The sequence below is a fragment of the Megachile rotundata genome, chromosome 1 (genome assembly GCF_050947335.1).
Source record: "Megachile rotundata isolate GNS110a chromosome 1, iyMegRotu1, whole genome shotgun sequence".
NCBI classification, from domain to species: Eukaryota; Metazoa; Arthropoda; class Insecta; order Hymenoptera; family Megachilidae; genus Megachile; species Megachile rotundata.
Genome location: NC_134983.1, coordinates 17,900,144 through 17,914,667, shown reverse-complemented (window position 1 = coordinate 17,914,667; position 14,524 = coordinate 17,900,144). Strand labels below are relative to the sequence as shown.

General features: G+C 37.5%; 1 protein-coding gene across 2 annotated transcripts in view; it reads right to left on the bottom strand.

The window, feature by feature from the left end:
- Window positions 1-14,524, bottom strand: part of LOC100882520 (alkaline phosphatase-like) — a 308,558-nt gene that overhangs the window by 35,659 nt on the left and 258,375 nt on the right. The gene's annotated exons all lie outside the window — the stretch shown is intronic.

Sequence of the window (14,524 nt, the reverse complement as noted above, 5' to 3'; positions counted from 1 at the left end):
ACGGAAAACGGACAGAACGAGAGAAAATATTGCCCCGATTTATCTGATCCTACGTGTCCCGTTGAAAAACCCAACTGCATATATCCATTATCGTTATTATGAACGGGCATCGCGTGACACCGTTTCCCTCCCTTTCTTCCGGTCGTTGTGAAACTCCTCCGTAAAAACACGGCGCGATACTCAATGAAAATCCACCATTTTTTGTAACCGGTCCATTTTTTTTCTCTACGTAGTCGACACGTCATAGTGGAGTGACAAGTTAAACGCGTGTATTTTATGAGGAAACGAGTTCAGCAAAGGGGTGAATTCTTGTTGGAAAGATATATATCGCTTTGATATTTATTTCGACAGTTATTGTCATTTCTTTGGGCTATAAAATACGGGGGAAACAAATGGGAGTGTACAGTGATGGGTAAGTGGTCGTTGGACTCGAGGGATGTGGAGTGTGTGGAACGATGAGGATGGTGAGTCGCGAATTGTGGTGTCGTTGGTTGAGAATTTGGGATGGTGAGAATTGGGGTGTTTGGAATTGGGGTATTTGGAATTGGGGCATTTGGAATTAGGGTATTTGGAATTGGGGTATTTGGAATTGGGGTGTTTGGAATTGGGGTGTTTGGAATTGGGGTGTTTAGAATTGGGGTATTTGGAATTGGGGTATTTGGAATTGGGGTGTTTGGAATTGGGGCATTTGGAATTGGGGTATTTGGAATTGGAGTACTTGGAATTGGAGTATTTGGAATTGGAGTATTTGGAATTCGGGTGTTTGGAATTGGGGTATTTGGAATTGGGGCATTTGGAATTAGGATATTTGGAATTGGGGCATGTGGAATTAGGGTATTTGGAATTGGAGTACTTGGAATCGGAGTATTTGGAATTCGGGTGTTTGGAATTGGGGTATTTGGAATTGGGGCATTTGGAATTAGGATATTTGGAATTGGGGCATGTGGAATTGGGGTATTTGGAATTGGTGTATTTGGAATTGGAGTGTTTGGAATTGGGGTATTTGGAATTGGGGCATTTGGAATTAGGATATTTGGAATTGGGGCATGTGGAATTGGGGTATTTGGAATTGGTGTATTTGGAATTGGAGTGTTTGGAATTGGAGTATTTGGAATTGGGGCATTTGGAATTGGGGTGTTTGGAATTGGAGCATGTGGAATTGGGGTATTTGGAATTGGGGTGTTTGGAATTTGAGTATTTGGAATTGGGGTGTTTGGAATTGGAGTATTTGGAATTGGTATATTTGGAATTGGGATATTTGGAATTGGGGCATTTGGAATTTGGGATATTCGGATTTGGGGTATTTGGAGTTGGGACCTTTGGAATTGGGGTATTTGGAATTGGAATATTTGGAATTGAATATGTGGAACAGAGCTATTTGGAATTAGTGTGTTCAAAATTGGGATATTTGGAATTTTCAAAGTTGGAAATTTGAGGATCTAATAATTTGCGAGGTTCATAATTTACAAACATTTAAATTCATAAATTTTAAGAATTCATAAATTTTAGAAATTTATAAATTTAGAACCACTAAGATCATGTTAACTAAATCTTCTTTTTCGTTCATATGCAAACATGACTGAACGGTTGAAAAAGTACATAAACCTAAATAATAAAACTCCACTAATGAAGTCCTCGAAAATTTCCTACAATCTGAAGATTTACAGTTTCAACAATGAAATACAGCCTTTTTTATTACATATCGATACGCGCTCGCAGAAACGGAACACAGCAAAAAATGCAACGAGCGCTTGATGCATTTCCGGGATAAAGTACCGGCGTAATGGATTCAGTGTTGCGAAACGGCGAATTTAGATGTAAATGGATCTTCGGGTTTTTTAATAAAGCCTCCGTGACATGACAAACGGCGAAGCGATTCTGTCTTGACAGCGATATTTAAATGTCTTTTCTGTTTGATTTTACCGATGGACGAGGTGTGCTGGCTGAATAATGAATTCTCGACAAAATACACCAAACAATACCAATATTTCTGGAAACATTTTTTAATAGAACATGATGAAAGCGGGTTATATTTTTACTTTTTTTTGGGTAGCATAACTTTTAATTTGTGGAGATACGCGTATGGTGGCAGTAACGGAATAATATTATTTTCTCGAACGAATGAAACAGATTTATCGAATCTAACCAGTGAATTAATTGGATGGTATTCTCTGATCACAAGTTAATTGATTTTATTTGTTGTTGGAAATGTTCGAATAAAAGTTCGTTTCTGTTAAACGCTGAGATCAAATTCGATTCGCCGGATTAGTGTACCTTTGTAATAAAATGCATTCCGACTGAAATAATTGGAGTTAAATAAATTCGAGAACTTATATTTCTAAATCTCTATATCCCCAAATCCGTCCATTTTCAAATGTTACATAACCAAATTCTTTAGATCCCCAAATTCTCTAGATTTCCAAATCCGTAGATCCCCGAATTCCCCACATTCACAAATTCCCTAAATCCACAAATACTCTAGATCCCCAAATTCCTTACACCCACAAATTCCCTAGATCCCCCAATTCCCTAGATTTCTAAATCCGTAGACTCCCGAATTACCTAGACCCCCAAATTCCCTATATTCCGAAATTCTCTATATCCCCAAATTCCCTAAATCTCCAAATCCGTAAACCCTCGAATTTCCCACATTCACAAATTCCCTAAATCCACAAATTCTCTAGATCCCCAAATTCCCTAGATCCCCTAATTCCCTAGATCTCCAAATCCGTAGACCCCCGAATTACCTAGACCCCCAAATTCCCTATATTCCGAAATTCCCTAGATCTCCAAATCCGTAGACCCCCGAATTACCTAGACCCCCAAATTCCCTATATTCCGAAATTCCCTAGATCTCCGAATTCGTAAACCCCCGAATTCCCTACATCCACAAATTTCCTAGATCTCCAAATCCCCAGATCCCGAATTCCCTACATCCAAAAATTCCCTAGATCCCCCAATTCCCTAGATCCCAAATTAAAACCTCCAGAAGTGAATTTAAAGTTCCATTGAGAAAATGTGAACACCGTATATTCATCTTCGTATCGGGTTAATATCGATTTTCAGAAATGTTATCAAACTTAACCAGGAACTTTGAAACTTAAACAGACAAGATACGTACTGATAAATATCAACCACACCGCGGCAGTATCATAATTTTCTGCATCAGATGAACCGCAAAATCAATATTTTATCAAAGACAAACACCTTTCGATTTGCACGCAATTCCGCTGATTGAACACGTTCTACGAAATTTCGTGAACCATCGTATCGCGGTTAACGAGTACCCACGTAATGCATAACAAATTTTCACCACGATACCATTCAAACTTCGCGAGAATTTTAAACTTCATCTACTCGAGTCTACCGGCAGAGTTGATCCGCGCATTATTTTTTGATCAATTCGAGGAACCGTTAATATTCATCGTACGATTTTATCGATTGGTCGTGTAATGATTTTGACGTGCCCCGAGCGAGTTTCGGTTCATGGTGAATTGGATCGGATGGGAACGTAAATGAAATGGCTTTACTTTGGCTATGTCTATTAGATATTAATAACGGGTGTTTATATATTTTGTTGATCATGATTTTTAATTTATGTTTTAACCTTTCCGATAAACTAATTCACCGTCTTTGATAGCTAAAATCAGGTTTCAAAATAGAAATGTATTATGTAGCAAGATATGTACAGATGTCAATCTATGAATTGTGTGACTAAATTTGGCAATTTGGGATTTTAGGCATTTTTGGATTTGTGGATTTGGGGGTTTGGGAATTTTACCATTTTAGAATTTGGAAATTTGAAAATCTGGGAATTTGGGAAATTATATGAGGCTCTATCCACCGTGAACACTTCCAGCGTTACATATAGGCAAATAAGAATAATTGCTAAAATTGCTCAACTTGCTTACATTACTCAAGTTACACAAAATACTCAAATTACCTGAATAGCTGAAACTATTCAACTTGCTGAAATTACTCAAATTACTAGAATTGATGAATTTGTTCAAATTCTTCAACTTACTTACATTATTCAAATTACTCAAACGACCTAAATAACTCAAATTACTCAGTTTGTTCAAATTGCTCAAATTGTTCAAGTTCCTCAAATTATTCAAATTATTCAAATTATTCAAATAACTTAAATTATACAAGTTCCTAAACCACAAAATTCTAAAACTCTCAACTTCGCAAATTTCAAAATTTTCCAATTCTCAAAACCCCAAATTACTAAATTTCCTAAATTCCAATGCTCTCAAATTCCTAAATTCACAAATTCTGAACTTTTCAAATATTCAGATTCCAAAGTTCTCAAATTCTCAAATTATCAAATTCTCAAAGGAAATTTCCTAAATTCCCAGATTTTCAAATTTCCAAATTCTAAAATGGTAAAATTCCCAAACCCCCAAATCCACAAATTCAAAAATGCCTAAAATCCCAAATTGCCAAATTACCAATTTGTTAAATTCTCAAATCCCCAAATCCCCAAATATCCAAATCTCCAAGTCCCCAAATCCCCAAATCTCTAAAATCCCCAAATTCTCAAATCTCCAAATTCTCAAATCTCCAAATTCTCAAATCTCCAAATTCTCAAATCCTCAAATCTCCAAATTCTCAAATCCCTAAATCCCAAAATCCCCAAATCTCCAAATCTTAAAGTTCCTCAAATCCCCAAATCCCCAAATCTCCAAATCCCCAAATCCGAAATCCCTAAGTCCCCAAATTTCCAAATTCCCAAATTCTCAAATCCTTCAATCCCCAAATTCCCAAATCCCCAAATCCCCAAATCCCCAAATCCCCAAATCCCAAAGTCCCCAAATTCCCAAATCCCCAAATCCCAAAGTCCCCAAATTCCCAAATCCCCAAATCCCCAAATCCTCAAATCCCCAAATCCCCAAATCCCCAAATCCCAAAGTCCCCAAATCCCCAAATCCCCAAATTCCCAAAGTCCCCAAATCCCCAAATCCCCAAATCCCCAAATCCCCAAATCCCCAAATCCCCAAATCCCAAATCTCCAAATCCCAAATCCCCAAATCCCAAATCTCCAAATCCCCAAATCCCAAATCCCCAAATCCCCAAATCCCAAATCCCCAAATCCCAAATCCCAAATCCCAAATCCCAAATCCCCAAATTCCCATATCCCCAAATTTCCAAACATAAAATTCCGTTTCAAACACCATACCATTAATTCCCCAAAAACCGTCACTCATAAATCTGCGCTAAAGCAGCGATCGCCTTCCCACTTTATTGTTACCGTACTTCGCGAACTACTGACAGTAATTATAACAGAGATGTTACCGTTATACCTGAGAAACCAGGAAATTGCTGAAATTTCAATGTCTCCCGGCGGCGAGCGCAGTTCCCTCCGCAATTTTACGCGTTTCCCACAAAATCGTCGCGTACGATTACGATTCGAAGCGGCTGATAAGAGCCCGAGACGGCCGACTCGGTAAAATATGGAACCATCCTGGCAAATGTTTACACGAATTTACACGCGACGAATCCCATTTCTTTTATTTAACCGCATGCTACCACTTTCCGTGACTGTTAAATGGAAAATCGTGGCACGGGCTTGGCGAACATTTATCGCGCATTCCTTGCACGTTCCGTGCACCCTAGACCGCCTGAATTTCCATTGATTTTTACATTAAGTCGGATATACGTTCTCCGGAGTTTTGATTTATCCTCGTTGTCGACGATGTTCAAACTACCGAGGTACGTGACATTAATAATTAATAGGACGCTTTATTAAGAAGGCGGGATTGGCGTGATCTCTGCTGCAGAAAGAGGGCTATTTAACTAACTGCCAATTAAACACGGGGGAAGTATGAAAATAACTTGTTACAATTCTTGCACGTTTCATTGCGTGCCAGTTATTAGAATGTACGAAATGCACAGGGGAGTGGACTATAGTCGTTTACCATGCATGCAGGCAGATGTAGCGACGGAGCACTTTTCAAATTGGTTGCATAGCCAGTTTTCACCTTTATTATTGCTGCGGTTCAATTTTCGAAATTCTGCAAGGGTAAATTTTTGAATTACTGAATTTTCAAACGTCAGGTGGAAGGTAAGAGTTCAGACTAAAGCTAAAATCCATATATTCCTAAATACGAAAACGTAACAAAATGGTACAACTATTTATAGTTTTAAATTTTCAGATGTTTGTATTTTTGAATTTTTAAATTCGTAACTTGCTAGACTTTCTAAATTTTCAACTAAATTTTCATGTTTCTAAAGTTTCATATTGACCAAATTCTTGAGTCGTCAAGTTCTTGATTTCCAAATCCTCATATTTTCACACCTGCAAAACCTCAAGTCCCTAAATCTTTAAATTTCTAAATTCCTAAATTATCAAATGTTCAATTTGTTAAATTTCCAAGTCTTCAGATTTTAGCATCCTCAAAACTTAAAATCCCTAAATCCCCAAAATCCCAAACTCCGAAGTCCCCAAATTCCTAAGTTGCCAAATTCCCAATTTCTCAATTTCTTAAATTTCCAATCCCCCACATTTCCTTACTACGAAACCTCAAATCCCTAAATCCCCAAAATCCCAAACTCCGAAGTCCCCAAATTCCTAAGTTGCCAAATTCCCAATTTCTCAATTTCTTAAATTTCCAACCCCCCACATTTCCTTACTACGAAACCTCAAATCCCTAAATTCCCAAAATCCCAAACTTCGAAGTCCCCAAATTCCTAAGTTGTCAAATTCCCAATTTCTCAATTTCTTAAATTTCCAACCCCCCACATTTCCTTACTACGAAACCTCAAATCCCTAAATCTCCAAATTCCCAAATTGCCACATTCCCAATTTCTCAAATTCCCAAATCCCCGCATTTCCACGCCTGCAAACCCCCCAAATCCGTAAATCCCCAAATACCTAAATTCGCAAACAGGCAGTTGAATATAGTATTGAGAAATTGCGCGTGTAATGCGCCGCAATAAATGGGGTTATTTTCACTGGCACTCAACGTGCGAAGAAAACAAACGCGTATCCGTAACAAGTGTTTCAATTATTCTAAGCCCTGCATGCGATGTAGACGGCCTAATGTCCTCTGTATGTGCTTGGAGAAGCTCCAGAATGTCTGGACCGTTTCCAGTTGCCTTAATTCATTTCTCAATTACATCCAGTATCTCCTGAAGGCGAATTAACTGCTCTAATGATTGCGTATTTCGTTGTTCAGATAATACTAACAATTTACTCTGCGTCGAACGTGACTTCGAACGGCTTTCGATTCAATTTATTGAATCCACTGTGAAATTAATATCAGTTGAAGCAGAGTGCGATTCATTGGGTAGAATAATTATAATTATTAATGAATCGTAATTACGCTATTACGAAATAATTCTAATGAAGCAATGGTCGTGTAAAATAACCGTAAATAGCATTTTATGGGACTTTCATGTATAACTTGCTTTTTATGGTGGTTTCTTGTTGTGGAACTAGTAAAAACTATTAAAAATGACGTAGTTGTATGGTGTCAAGAAATGAACGATGATGAGAAATAAATTATTTAATCACTTGAAGATGTTTTTGTTATGGACAGCAACCTAAAGTTTAGTTGAAAATTTTCTTTATTATTTGGCTGTTATTAATTAACGTTATTGTATTACTATGTACATACGTCATATAACTGTATTTTATTTCGAATTATAGGATTCACCAGAAGGATGAGTATCGCCTTTCAAGTGAAAGGGTTGAGCATCATAAATCCACACATACATCATATGTATAACTGTATATATGTAACTAAAAATTTATTACGAATTATAGGATTAACCAGAAAGATGAGTATCGCCTTTCAAGTGAAAGGATTAGGCATCATAAATCCACACATACATCATATGTATAACTGTGTATATGTAACTAAAAATTTATTTCGAATTATAGGATTAACCAGAAGGATGAGTATCGCCTTTCAAGTGAAAGGGTTAAGCATCATAAATCCACACATACATCATATGTATAACTGCATATATGTAACTAAAAATTTATTTCGAATTATAGGATTAACCAGAAGGATGAGTATCACCTTTCAAGTGAAAGGATTAAGCATCATAAATCCACACCAAGGGATTCCCATATCTATTTATCGAAGGTAGAAGGGAAAGGTCGAACCATTTTATTATTTAGAACAACAGCAACCCCTCGTGCATTGAATTATTTCGATGACAATAGAGGGGTCGAGCGATATCAGGAAAGAAAATAAATGAAATCGAGGGGCTCGAAACGGGCCAAGCGGTTTCACGCACAGCCCACAAAAAAGAACTATCCTTTGCATTTCTCTTTGTCGCGATTCGATTTAACCTTGGACAAACGTTCGATTCAGGAGCATGGACTTGTCCGAGAAGATTGGATCTCATTGAATCCGAGACCTTGGAATCGAAGGGACTACCTCCGTTCTTCCGGCCAAAATGAAGAACTGACTGTAGGGTATATAAAACGGTGTACCGAATCACTTACCTGGTATTGGATTGCCATCCAGCTTTTTCTAGCCAGTTCGATGAAGCAAACATGATCAACAGACCGATAAATTATCGACCGAACGTGTTTCTTTACCATTTCAATAGTTTGTATGCCGAACGAAGTCGAGTTCGTTCGAACGGCCAGCTGCGATCGGTTAACTGTTCTCCCTTTTTTTCTGTTCTGCGGATAGAGTTCGTCGTGGAACGTTGTAAATCTGCACAGAGTTTATTATGCATTCACAGGGGGACATTGACGGACGATAGTTTCTGCAGTTTCGTGAGTTTTGGCCGGTTCGCATGTCTGGTACTCTCAAACGGTCAACAGCCAAAAGCTTGATCGCGATAGTTCTCGTTGATCGACGAGAATTTTTTCATCGACAACTCCACTGTCGTTTTGTTCGAAATCGTCGTCCCAGAAATATCGAGCGAATCGCTTTCGAATTGCTGGATTTTTCAGTCGATGGGATTATACCTGTAATATCGTCTTCGAATTTGTATAGATTCAAAAAGGACACTGATGGACGACGCCGCTTGTTTCACACGTTGCAACGAAGCCCCCGAACCGACTATAGCCTGGAATTCTGGTACAAAGCCCAATCGAGGGTCGTATCGCTGATGGACGAGATTGTTCTCTTTTTCTTTTTTATCTGCATGCTCGTTTCTGCTTCGGCATTGATATTCCAACGTTGTACGTTCAAATCGGCTCGGTATTAATATCGCCTTTAATAAATTCAATAATCTATGGCTATCTACTTCTATCTACTTTTATAATTATATTGTTGTGTAGACACATTATCTCTTAGATTTTTAGTTTTTTATATAAATTCGAATATTTAGATTTGTATAAGCTTGATAGTGATTTAATTGTATGGAAATATTTATTACTTAATAATAGTGTATATCGTTACTTTTATAAAATTTACAAGGTAATTCGATGTCAACGTAAACCTAATAGCTACTGTTATAAATCCACAAATCACATCCAAGGTCAGTATGGCAAACTCATTAGTACACGCATGCAGCAATATTTTAGTCATCATACTCGATCTAAATTCCCTTGATATTTCCTATAGAGTTGTTCAAGAAAAAAAGATTTGATCTAAAAAAATAAATAATACCATTTAGAATACCGACATTGAAAAGTCCAATCGAAAACATGAAACTTAACCTAACAATCTTCAGCACGATTTCTGCACGAGATCCGATTTGAATTTATCATCGACCCAGGAAGAACTTTTTCCGTTACCTAATACAATCGAGTGTAAAAAATTCCGGATCAGAAAAGACAGGGTTGGTAACGTACGATCTCCAGGGATATAAGTAACAAATTCAACGTCGGAACGATCGCATCGCGGACGAACATTTTCTGGATGAACTACCTCGACTCGGATTCGAATCTCGGAACCAAAAGATTTTTCGCGGTGAACGGTAGGTGCAATTTAATCATGGTTGAACGAACGAGTCGGGATTACGAAAGCATCCAGGAGAGATTGCATGTTATTGAAGAAGCTCCGTGGCACGGATGCGACAATGGAAAGACCGGAAGCTATAAAACAACGTATGGAATCATTTTCCACTATTGGATTACTGGCTCCGGTGTTTCGGGAAAACGGGGATACGTGTACAAGGAGAAACAATTCCATCGGAACATATACGAGGTGCGATCATTAAGTTCCGGGGCTGGTCTCGCATGTTCGCGCGATGGATAAAAATATGAACTATTTATAGCTGTTTTCGAAGGTTGTAAATCTTTGTCGACCCATGGCGTTTCCACAACTTGTTGCGATAGTGGAATTATATGTAGAATCATTATTGTAAAGTAGAATTTATAGAATGGCTCAGAGTCCTCCACACTGGTGTGTCCAGGTCAATGAAGGATGTAGATCATCATCCCACTCGTTGTAATGATTGTTGTATGTTGGTAGCTATTGTGATTCGTAAGAGTATGTTTTACCGAGGTTAATGTAAGACTGTCAAAAGTATGTTTCAACGAAGGTAGTCCAAGACTGACTAGTCGCCTCTAAAAAGCCAGAAAAGAAAGCAATGGAGGAAGTTCAGGACGTGAAGGTCCTGTTTGTGGTACATTTCAAATTTTGAGTGAAATATTTTATTTTTAAATTTGTATCTCCAGTGCAAGTTCTGGACATGTTTTTTAACCCTCAACTATTAATACAGTCAGGGTATAAAAATCTTAGTTACATGCATAATCTTATGAACAATTAACTTTTTAACTGAACTGAACTCTTTGAACCCGAATATTCTTTTGCACAAAACGTTTCAAAAACCTATATTTAAAAGTGTATAATTGCACAAAAAAAAGGGTAATGACTTTGGAACCGTGCGAGAGGATTGTACCCTCTACAATGGTTTTATACCACGATTAACAACAGCGATTCTCGTTCCATTTTAAATACAGCCCACATAAAATCACGCGAAAAGAGAAAAAGACAGCAACAAGCGGAAGTGAAAGAAACTGGGTCATAGAATGAGAATTAAAGGAAAAAAAAAGAGAATTAACTCGTCAGCAGAATGATCGATATTAGCTTCTTTTCCTATTTCAATTACGAGCCGTAAGTCAATCCCTGAATGGAAACGATCAGTCGAGCAAAAGATTTAACCGGAAGAATGTGCTTCGAGTTCTCTCGCGATTTAATTTCATCACCGGTCCACATTCTTTTTCTGCGAAATTTCATTTTACTCGTCATTCGACGATCAACAGCTTTTAAATGCAAAGCTGGTGATATCAGACAATTTATGACCTGCTGTCGTTTTTCGGGTGTTTGCAATTATCTGCAAAAATTTTGAATATAATCTGATAAATAGGAGATTCTCCACGCCGTGGATTAATGAATTAGCTATAAATTCATTTACTTTTTAATCGCGATATTATCGTGATTGAATTATTACTCGAAGGTACTTCGAATTTTATTTATCTGTTTATGCTGATCGAAATTAATTTTACGAAATTGCGATACATAACCAATATAAAATATGTGAAATACTTGAGAAATCATGTAAGTTGCAGATTGAATTTTCCTTCAGATCCACTCGGTCATTTCATACAATACATTCAAAATAATAACGAATTATTTTCCGAGTAAAAGAATATCTTTTATAAAATATTGATAAACCATGTTAGAAATGAAGATAATTTATATAACTTGATTCACTAAATTTTTATAGTGTTCGCGTAAATAGTCAACAAATATTGCATTGCATCTGGATAACTGGAAAAATTGAAAGGCTCGGAGAAATCCATCCAATTAACTGACTGTCAATTTGTGCAACGAACTGTTCTGAAATATTATCGAGCAATTTTTAATATTACCAGATGATTTTTTAGCACAGAGGATTATCGCGAATAATGTCCGGGGAATTTTATCGAACGTTGGCGAATTTAATATCGTCAAGAGGAATTTTTATTGTTTGTTTTTCGTCGATAACGTTAAACGGCATCAGCTAATACGGGGAAAATGTCATTTACATTGACAACTTCGCACTTTCGATATAGCGATGTTTGTTTTTATTATTCCGTTTGAAATTCGTTCGGTAAAGCGAAATCAATGAAATAACGCACGCCCGGCATGTTTCCGATAGGCACGAATAATTTAAATTCGACAGGCTCGGTTTCTGTGCATATAATTATCGAACTGTTATTCAGAAATAATGGATGCAATCATTTGCGGTTCTGTTGTATTGAGATAATTTAGATAATTGAGATTGACATTATGCTAAACAGTAATCAGAATTAAATTGAGGGACGCAAGAATTGTTTTACATAATGTATGTTTCGCCGGATGAATTTACGAGTAGAAACATAAATTCGTTCATTATTTAAGTATAAATTTGCAACAATTGAAAACAGAAAAATATGGCTTCTTGCATAAACTCATCTGCAGTAATTACAGTTCTCAACAGTTTGTCGACGGTAGAATTAATTAAATTTTAATTCCACATTTTAATTTTACAATTTTAATTTTAAGTTTGAATTTTCATTTCCTCGAATGTATTCTACAAACACTTTCCCAACCCTTTGCGTTTTAATTTTCTAGTTTTTACGTTTTGAAATTTCCTTTCGAGCTACATTTACTCTTTACCATACACTCTTATGTGAGCCAAGAGCATATTTATAATACCCCATTAATCTTGTCTCTTCAACAAATCTTCTAGAGGAAGCCCAGTTTTTTTCTTCTCGTGTCATTAATTCGGTTTTATGCTTGTTACTTGATGCTTCTTATTTTTCATTATAGACAGTTTTAATACTGATTCTCATTTCATGTCAAACCTCTTACGCTAATTCCACTACAGTGGATTTTCCTAACTGATCATTTCCTTTCCCTTCCATTCGAAATCCGAGGTTGTCCTTTGTTATCTAAATTCAATGCGATTTTCCTTATATCCTTTGACGTCTGTTATTAACGATCTTCTTCATTACTGTGTTATTTCTCAATAAATCTTCTAAAATGAATTACAAGCTCTCATCAAAACTTCTTTCCTCCTCATTGCATGTTGAGTTTCAGTTGTTTACGCTTTATAATATTATCGTATACCGAAGTAGAATATATTTCGTTTGCGCAGAAAACAAAGCTCTGCAGTTCAATTTTCAAGCTTCCATTGCTTGCAGAAATTGCACGAATATTAATAAAACGCGAAAATACGATATTTTGCTTAAAACAACAAATATTACAGCAAAAAGAAATTGTTGGTGTACTTTTACCTATGAAGAATTCTGTGTACATTGATCTTTCTATGAAATAAGTAATATAATATCTTGACTAACATATACAGAGTGCCTTACAACTGGCGTAGGTCTCTGAAACGGGGGGTAGCTGACGCGATTCTGAATAAAATTTCCCTTTGCAAAAATGGGGTTGGAAGCTTCGCTTTTACATTATTAAGGAAAAACCAATCAGAGCGCGAGGATTACGCATGCGCAGACGCGAGAGCGACAGCTTCGTAGTTATCTAACGCGTGGTAATCCAACACGTGATAATGCAACGCATGGTAATCCTACCCGCAGTAATCCAACGCGTAGTAATACAACGCGTAGTAATACAGCGTGTAAATATCAAACGTGTAGTAACCTAGCGCGTGCATATTCAACACGTAGTAATCCAACGCGTAATAACGCAACGCGTGGTCATTCTAAGCGCAGAAATCTAATGCGTGGTAATGCAATGCGTAGTAATCCAACGTGTCGATATCTAACGCGTAGTAATACAGCGTGTGAATATCAAACGCGTAGTAACCTAGCGCGTGCATATTCAACGCGTAGTAATCCAACGCGTAATAATGCAACGCGTGGTCATTCTAAGCGTAGAAATCTAATGCGTGGTAATGTAACGCGTAGTAATACAGCGTGTGAATATCAAACGCGTAGTAATCCAGCACGTGATAATGCAACGCGTGGTAATCCTACCCGCAGTAATCCAACGCGTAGTAATACAACGCGTAGTAATACAGCGTGTGAATATCAAACGCGTAGTAACCTAGCGCGTGCATATTCAACGCGTAGTAATCCAACGCGTAGTAATCCAACGCATAATAACGCAACGCGTGGTCATTCTAAGCGAAGGAATCTAATGCGTGGTAATGTAACGCGTAGTAATCCAACGTGTCGATATCTAACGCGTAGTAATACAGCGTGTGAATATCAAACGCGTAGTAACCTAGCGCGTGCATATTCAACGCGTAGTAATCCAACGCGTAATAACGCAACGCGTGGTCATTCTAAGCGTAGGAATCTAATGCGTGGTAATGTAACGCGTAGTAATACAGCGTGTCGATATCAAACGCGTAGTAATCCAGCACGTGATACTGCAACGCGTGGTAATCCTACGCGTAGTAATCCAACGCGTAGTAATACAACGCGTAGTAATACAGCGTGTGAATATCAAACGCGTAGTAACCTAGCGCGTGCATATTCAACGCGTAGTAATCCAACGCGTAGTAATCCAACGCATAATAACGCAACGCGTGGTCATTCTAAGCGAAGGAATCTAATGCGTGGTAATGTAACGCGTAGTAATCCAACGTGTCGATATCTAACGCGTAGTAATAC